Here is an 8,697-nt window from a genome sequence, read left to right as displayed (position 1 = left end):
AGTGGGTTAACTGCCTTGTTCAGGGGCAGAACGACAGATTTTTACCTTGTCTGCTCGGGGATTCGATCTAGCAACCTTTTGGTTACTGGCCCAACGATCTAACCACTAGGCTACCTATTAAACAAATGTTAAATCAACCTCAATTATAAAAAATAAAAACAACAGGGCTGAGATTCACATGGACAAGGCTGCCATTTACAATCTTTATATGAACACAATCCATACAAACATGCACACTGACAACACAATCCCTCTTTCTCATACAGTAGGCTTTTTTTGCACTTAAAATGTTACTGACGAGTGATCCCTGTGTATTTTGTGATGATGGCAAAAAAGCTTGGGTTGTTCTGACGTGTGATAACAGAAGAGAAATGAGAGACTTAAAAGTTGCTGTAGAAATATTTCTCCCTCTGCAATGTGTACCTCTATCTGTGATCCTCTGCCAGTTGGGATGGGACCTTGTGGTCTTTAATGCTAGTGTCTATTTCATTGTATGATTATCTGTTCTGCTAAGATTAACTTCATTCTCTTGCTAAGCAATATAGCATTCACATTACTTGGCACCATTGGCAAAAGATTCTTGGTAGCCCAAAACAAAAATGTAAACATAAACATACTTGTCTTAAGATAATTTTGCAGATTTCTCCTAACTCTAAATACGTTATCTTTTTTAAAAGTTTTTAGCATTTGCAATAATGTCATGCTTTCGCAAAATGTTTTTCCCAAGAACAATCAAAATAAAATAAAATACTCTTATAGTGAAATACTTTTAATAATTTTACAGAGCATAGCCACTACTGCTTTTGTTTAGTTTTTTTTAAACCTTTGTTCATGTTTTTCATGCACATAGCTCATTTTTATCCCAGGTATTTACACTATATACAAACAATACAACCATACTTCTTAGGCATTCAAACAAAACTATACAAATATTCTGTTTTTGTCTCATACCTGTTTTTGACCCCTTTTTAATGAATAAAATAATATATTTCTAAAATACAATCCCCTTTGGGTAAATGTTTTTCCCTACCTTCAGCCTTCTTTATATACAGAAACTGCTCAATTGTCAAAAATATGGATTTGTCTAACCCCTATTTTGGGACTAGCTTAGGGACCCCTCAAAGAATCTCTAAGACGTCAAGGCAATGTATGTGATCTTCCCCTCAAAAGCCCTCACAGGCCCTGAAGTTCATTTAAAAAGAACAACAATAACCTTCATGACTGTAATCATTACAACACAAAAGAGGCAAGTTTTCTTTCTTTTTAGAATACTGAGAAAATAAATTAAATAAGGCAACAGAAAAAGAAAAGATGAGGACGATGTAGGTATAATCTCAGGAACTAGAGGGTATGACTCTTGGGAGAATAGGTTGGTACATGGGCCACTCAGTTGCATTTGAACATGAAGACAAAAGCAAAACATTGAAATTCAGAGAATACAGACCTAACTTCCAGCACGCAGGTGAAGACTTCACCCATAGGCATGCATATTTGATCAAATCGACAACACAGAATTTTGAAGAGACAAGTCAGTTGTAAATCGGTCATGGGCATGAGCACAAAACAGATTCAAGCAAAGAGGAATAGAAAAGAGAATAAAATAATAATATAAAAAAATAAGAAGAATTGTAATTCCATTGAATCCCCCTATCCCTTGCCTTACAGTACATAACCCCTCCAAACCTAGATAACAAAATAAGCCATTGTTTTAATAAGCCCCACCCATTTCTGCTCACACCCCTCCTACATTCATATGTAACCCCACCCCTTTGGACTGACTGGCGGGGTAGAGCACAGCGTAACAGGAAGGGGAATTTTGATCTATTTTGAGTTACCATACTGAATGTATTCATCTAACTGTCGACAGGGAGTGTATGTGTGCAAATGGATCAATGTATTACCGAGATTTTTTGGTTCATTTAGTTACATTTTTTTCTTCTTCAAATGGAATAATCAGTCACTTAAAAACATATGAAATACAATTAGAGCCAAGTCCCAAATGTGTTTCTGCTTCTGTCATGTTTCCTTATGTTCTGGCCGGCATCTGCCTCCATCCTTGGCGTCTTATCCTCTTCCTTTGATCCACAGGGACCTTTTCAGACATGTCCAGCATTCCTCTTCCTTTACCGTCTTAAACTTATACTCCGATACTCCCAAAAAGACAAAACAATCCATGAAAAAGTGCAAAAAATGCCATGAAGCAAATGTTCTGCCCCCCACAGCTTCTTCCCCTTAGTTTATAATTCTACACTCTCCAACATAAACAACGTCAGAGGGAAAAGATAAACGTGAAAAATGCTGTTGTTAGAAGTAGAAGTAGAGTCGGCCACGCTGCCGTAGTAGTAGTAATAATAATCGCAGTGTTTTCACTGAACTGTTTTTTTTTCTTCTTCTCTTGTAAAATGTCTTGGGTATAAAGGGACAAAGAAAACAGGAAGAGTCAGGAGGAGAGTGATGTCACATTGTGAGGGGGCTCTTCTGAAGGTTCTCATGTTCCTTGGCCCTTTTCAATTCGTTCACTCTGAAACACAGACAGAGAGACAAAAGTAATTTAAACAGGGGTCTATGACCGCCAACACAGATCACCTCTCACAGGATGATTCTGTACTCTGTCTCAAACCATTCCCGAGAGAGACAGAGAGATGAAGATCGACATAGCCCTTGTCAACGGGACCTGGTGCTGATTTGGAAAGAAAACATTGATAAATCTTTATTTTAACTGGATCTCATCTAGTCTAAATGATTCTGTTAAATCACTACGTCTTATGGCTCACTGAACCCATTCCTTCAGTACTTGATATTCTAATAGGTCAACTAACTTTGAAACTTGAGAATGGTTCTTAAAGCAGTTGGATTTACTTTTAAACTCTTGAGAATATAATGTGATTGGAAAAAGGTCTCTTGATAATTAAACYCTCCAATCTCAGGAGAGGAAACAGGAGTCCCTTGACAAGTCCACCAAATATTTGTTGGGCTGAAAGAGACCCTCAAGGTAGGCAGAGATGTACTAATTRGTTTGTATTTGGAATATTGCTATGCACCAAATAAATTACTATATTACTCAAGAATTGTGTGTCAATTAATTTCATCAGTGGAATGTATTATTGCGTCTATCACTAAATGATGAAGTACAAACACAACTGAAAATTGAAGGCATTCAATTTGTGAAAGAGGTGAAAATGTATTAAGACTACAATAGTCTAACCAAACTTGTATTGCATTTGTATTGGGAAGTGACATTACCTTGGCATTCCACTTGTGAACCATGTCCAAACTGAGCCAGAGCCAAACACGACATTATACCCCAGCATGTACAATAGACTCAATAGATCTGACTGTAAGTCACTAGCCAATGACTGTTCCATACCATAATCAATAGACACACCCTGTGGTAATTGTACTACTGACCACAACACTGAGATTGGTGTATATTCTCTGACTCCCTTCGGTCTATACTGCTTCTGAGAGAGCTTTTTTCCTCATAGGTAAACAAGACGAGTGGACAATGAGTGGACAATTTGTGGACAATGCAGTCCATTTGACATGAGTTTATACATGTATATAACCCCAATGTCCTTCACCTGGTATCACTGAGCTTAGTGGTGAGCCCCCACAGTGCTGTGTATGTAGGTTTAGTGTTTTTCACTGTGCCATTTCCTCTTCCTCTCAGTCTGAGATGTTGTTCCCCTGAGGTGTGAATCCATTACTGGTACACCTCCTGCTGTTCTAACTCCCTGGAGGTAGAGGGACTTCCCATTGTTTGTGTTGTACTGCTAGTCTGACTATGACCTGCATGTGCTATCACATCACTGTAACCCAGATCATAACAAACATGCATGCTATCACATCTTTATAGTACTATATCTACCTCAACTGCTCTCGGAGCACAGTGACCCATATTCTAAGGTATAACATACCCCAACCTGGTCTCAGAGCATTTCCTATTATTATCTATGTAAATCTGAGACACTCCATTTAGTATGGTATGTTACATTTGGTATGGTTACATAACACAGATGGTAACTTTAGGCAAAAACTATATGGATATGAGTGTCTGCTAAATGACTTAAATGTAAAATTATACATTCAAAAGGCACCATTTTCTCAGAAGATTAACTACAGTGTCTGTGATTCATACAGATGATGAGGCTGATGATAACTGTCATATGGGTATTTTTGTCAATATGCCCAAAGTCTTTCTGAAAGAGTAGTCAGACAGACACAAAKTCTTTCTGGAAGAGTAGTCAGACAGACACAAATTTTGTACCCATGAGGAATTTCTATCATATTTTCAGTGATGATGCATGTGTATTTGAAGCAGCCCTGAACTAGTGAGGGCTCCCAATGAAATGCCTAGAGGAGCTTTGACATTTTCAGTAAACAAAACCCAGGGGGGTCATAACCCCCTCTACTGTGTCATGTGGGGCGCAGCTGTTTGAGAGAGAACATCCGTCCCATAGCATGCCTGGGGGTACATTTTAAAGAGCAAGGCCCATAGAGGTGTCACCAGTCATGCAACATAGTAAACATGATGTGAATAGGCATCTTCATAACCACACAAAACAAAACATATAATAATGAAAATAAAAGTCATTTCCAGAGGGGAGAAAGAGGTGCCTGTTAAGTGTTACGGTGACATAGTCATTCATAAGCAGTGGTTAGTTAGTTTAATAAGAGTAAAGTTACATTTGATCTGAGTTTGAGCTTCTCAGTCAGTCCACCTGTGGCTCCAGTAGGCAGCCTTCATGCAAGCAGGCATCAAGCAACAGTGATGGACAAGATAGAGGGAGGAGGACAGCGAGAGAGAGAGAGGAAGAGAGAGATGGATGGAGAAAAAGCGAAAGATAGAGGAAAAAGAGGGAGAGAGAAAGAGTGGATGAAGGCAACGACTCAGCAGATAAAACTATTGTTAGAGAGAGAGAGATAGAGAGGCAGAGACATACAGTGTGGACAGGGAAGAGAGAGAAGCACGAACTGAGTTGCTGAGGCTGCACTCACCCGCTTGAACAGTCTATGGTCCATCAAGGGGCTTCGCATAAACAGCAAAACAATACCAAACAGCTATTAGCACAAGTAGGAACTGTGAGGAAAGGAAGGGGGGACGAGGAGAAGAGAGTAGGGGGTGCGAGGAGAGGAGGTTAGGGGGGCGAGGAAAAGAGAGTAGGGGGGCGAGGAAAAGAGAGTAGGGGGCGAGGAAAAGAGAGTAGGGGGGAAGAGAAAGAGAGTAGGGGGGCGAGGAAAAGAGAGTAGGGGGGCGGGAAAAGAGAGTAGGGGGCGAGGAAAAGAGAGAAGGGCGGAGGAAAGAAGAGAAGGGGTGAGGAAAAGAGAGTGGGGGCGAGGAGAGGAGGTAGGGGGGCGAGAAAAGAGAGTAGGGGGAAAGGAAAAGAGAGTAGGGGGCGAGAAAAAGAAGAGTAGGGGGGCGAGGAAAGAGAGTGGGGGGCGAGAAAAGAGAGAAGGGGCGAGGAAAAGAGAGAAGGGGTGTAGGAAAAGAGAGTAGGGGGCGAGGAGAGGAGGTTAGGGGGGCAGGAAAAGAGAGTAGGGGGGAAAGGAAAAGAGAGTAGGGGCGAGGAAAAGAGAGTAGGGGGGCGAGGAAAAGAGAGTAGGCGGGAAAAGAGAGAAGGGGCGAGGGAAAAGAGAGGGGCGAGAAGAGGTAGGGGGGCGAGGAGAGGAGGTTAGGGGGGCGAGGAAAGAGAGTAGGGGGAGGAAAAGAGAGCTAGGGGGCGAGGAAAAGAAGGTAGGGGGGAAAGGAAAAGAGAGTAGGGGGGCGAGAGAGGGGTTAGGGGGGCGAGGCAAAGAGAGTAGGGGGGAAAGGAAAAGAGAGTAGGGGGGCGAGGAAAAGAGAGTAGGGGGGCGAGGTAAAGAGATAGGGGGCGAGGAGAGGAGGTTAGGGCGCGAGGAAAAGAGAGTAGGGGGGAAAGGAAAAGAGAGTAGGGGGCGAGGAAAGAGAGGTAGGGGGAAAGGAAAGGAGTAGGGGGCGAGGAAAGAGAGTAGGGGTGCGAGGAAAAGAGAGTAGGGGGGCGAGGAAAAGAGAGAAGTAGGGGGAAAGGAAAAGAGAGTAGGGGGGCGGGTTAAAGAGAGAAGAGGCGAGGAAAAGAGAGTAGGGGGAAAGGAAAAGAGAGTAGGGGGGCGAGGAAAAGAGAGTAGGGGGGCGAGGAAAAGGAGAGTAGGGGCGAGGAAAAGAGAAGAGGGGCAGGAAAGAGAGAAGGGGTGAGGAAAGAGAGTAGGGGGCGAGAGAGGAGGTTAGGGGGCGAGGAAAAGAGAGTAGGGGGAAAGGAAAAGAGTAGGGGGGGCGAGGAAAAGAGAGTAGGGGGCGAGGAAAGAGAAGTAGGGGCGTGGAAAAGAGAGAAGGGGCGAGGAAAGAGAGAAGGGGCGAGGAAAAGAGAGTAGGGGGACGGAGAGGAGGTTTAGGGGGGCGAGGAAAAGAGAGTAGGGGGGGAAAGGAAAAGAGAGTAGGGGGGGCGAGGGAAAAGAGAGTAAGGGGGGAAAGGTAAAGAGAGTAGGGGGCCGAGGAGAGGAGGTTAGGGGGCGCGAGGAAAGAGAGTAGGGGGAAAGGAAAAGAGAGTAGGGGGGCGAGGAAAAGAGAGTAGGGGGGCGAGGTAAAGAAGAGTGGGGGGCGAGAGAGGAGGTTAGGGGCGCGAAGGAAAAGAGAGTAGGGGGGAAAGGAAAGAGAGTAGGGGGCGAGGCAAAGAGAGTAGGGGGGAAAGGAAAAGAGAGTCGGGGGGCGAGGAAGAAGAGAGTAGGGGTGCGAGGAAAAAGAGTAGGGGGGCGAGGAAAAGAGAGAGTAGGGAAGAAAGAAGAGTAGGGGGCGGTAAGAGAGCAGAGGCGAGGAAAAGAGAGTAGGGGGCGAGAAAACAGAGAGCGTAGGGGGAAAAGAAAAGAGAGTAGGGGGCGAGAAAAAGAGAGTAGGGGGGGAAAGGAAAAGGAGTAGGGGGGCGAGGAAAAGGAGAAAGGGGCGAGGAAAGAGAGAAGGGGGGAGGAAAGAGAGTAGGGGGGCGAGGAAAAGAGAGTAGGGGGGCGAGGAAAAGAGAGTAGGGGGGCGAGTACAGAGAGAAGTGGGCGGGAAAAAGAGAGTAGGGGTCGAGGAAAAGGAGTAGGGGCGGAGGAAAGAAGTAGGGGGCGAGAGAAGAGAGTGGGGGGAAGGAAAAGAGAGTAGGGGGCGAGAAGGAGAGTAGGGGCAGAAAAGAAGTAGGGGGGGCGAGGAAATGAGGGGGGCAGGAAGTAGGGAGAAAGAAGGTAGGGGGAGAATAGGGGGAGGAAGCGCGTAGGGCGAGAACTTGCGAAAGGTAGGGAGAGGGCGGTGAAGGAGGGGGGGTGCGGAAGGATAAGGGCAGGGGGGGTTGGAAGGGGGTGGGGGTCTCATTTTACCAACCCTTTTATCGCCCAAAAATTATAATAAATAGATACTGAAAACAGAGAACTGTCTATCAATCTGTGCATACTCATTTGCCACTACTAGTAGTAAACCCTTCATATATCTCAAATTCCCTACGCGAATGGTTGTGTGTTTGTGTGTAAATAAACAAACCTAATTTTTTTTTTAAAATATTATGATTTGGGGCGGGCCTTGACGCTGTCGGGGCGAGGCGGCGTAGAAAACCCTCAGATCTTCCTGCATGGCCTGATCCTGCCTCTTAAAGTGAGCAGACTAACTTCTATCAACCACACAAAACACAGAGGGAACACTGGCTTGTTTAGAAGGGTCCACATACATAAAAGTACATCTGGTGGTTGTGTGTAAGCCTATGTGTATGATCTCAAATTCAACCATGCTTTTAAACTTTATTTTGGAGATTCTGTATAGCATGGTACTGTCCTCTCCAGTCCTCAAGAGCCTTAGGCTGCGTTTACACAGGCAGCCCAATTCTGATAATTTTTTTAACTAATTGGCTTTTGATTAATCAGAACAACTTTGAAAAATATCGGGTGTGAAAAGATCTGATGTGAGTGGGTCAAAAGACCAATTAGTGTACAAAAATATACTAATTGGGCTGCCTGTGTAAACACAGCCGTAGTGTCTTCATCAATATATACACTGTGCACAGTTCTTGCATGTTTAAATCTAAATCAGTTATGCATGAGCACAGGAGGACACCATGACCCTGGGGACTGCATTCGGACTGCAGTTGATCATCCTTACAAATTTCCCAAGTGAAGTCTGCAAGGTTAAGTGGAGAAGACATACTATCCTGTAATGAGGCTCAGCCCCTGCTCGTGCGTGTGTGTTTACTGTAGTTTACCTGAGTGTGTGTGTGCGTTGTGTGGTGTGTGTGTGTGTGTGTTGTGTGTGTTGTGTGTGTGTTGTGGTGTGTGTGTGTGTGTGTGTGTCAGTGCATTTACTACTTGTGCTGCTGTGTGTCAGTGTAGTGGTAGTATCTGTGTGTGTGTGTGTGTTGATGTGTGTGTTTAGCTTCCTGGGCGTGTGTTGTGTGTATGCATCAAGTGTTCACTGTGTAAGCATACCTGAGTTTGTGTTGCACCAGGGCAGCGCGGCTCCTTGCCGGTGTAGCCTGAGCCTGCCAAACTCCTTGTAGCTGCGGTGTATTTGCTGGATCAGCACGGCCGCCCGCCTCTCTGCTGGAACTTCTTCTGCTCTGGGTAGCTGCGGAACTTACTCTGGAAAAAGGGGCGGCCTGCGTCATCTCTTCTATAAATGCACCTGCCAGAAAAAGGCCAGAAAGGAGGGAATATACAGAGTCA

At 44.6% G+C, this 8,697-nt stretch overlaps 1 protein-coding gene across 1 annotated transcript in view; it reads right to left on the bottom strand.

Annotated features, from left to right (window-relative positions):
- Nucleotides 1–753: 753 nt before the first annotated feature.
- The window catches only part of LOC111966621 (calmodulin-binding transcription activator 1-like), a 166,438-nt gene continuing 158,494 nt past the window's right edge, over nucleotides 754–8,697 (bottom strand). Inside the window, exons 16-17 of the mRNA XM_070444331.1 lie at nucleotides 4,999–5,029; nucleotides 754–2,521 (exon numbers count right to left, since the gene is read on the bottom strand). The gene's annotated coding sequence lies outside the window, so the exon portion shown is untranslated. The remainder of the gene's footprint in view (nucleotides 2,522–4,998; nucleotides 5,030–8,697) is intronic.

The sequence above is a fragment of the Salvelinus sp. IW2-2015 genome, linkage group LG7, assembly GCF_002910315.2.
Source record: "Salvelinus sp. IW2-2015 linkage group LG7, ASM291031v2, whole genome shotgun sequence".
Classification (NCBI taxonomy): domain Eukaryota; kingdom Metazoa; phylum Chordata; class Actinopteri; order Salmoniformes; family Salmonidae; genus Salvelinus; species Salvelinus sp. IW2-2015.
The sequence above is the reverse complement of the archived record's forward strand: the minus strand, read 5'-3'. Positions and strand labels throughout refer to the sequence as shown.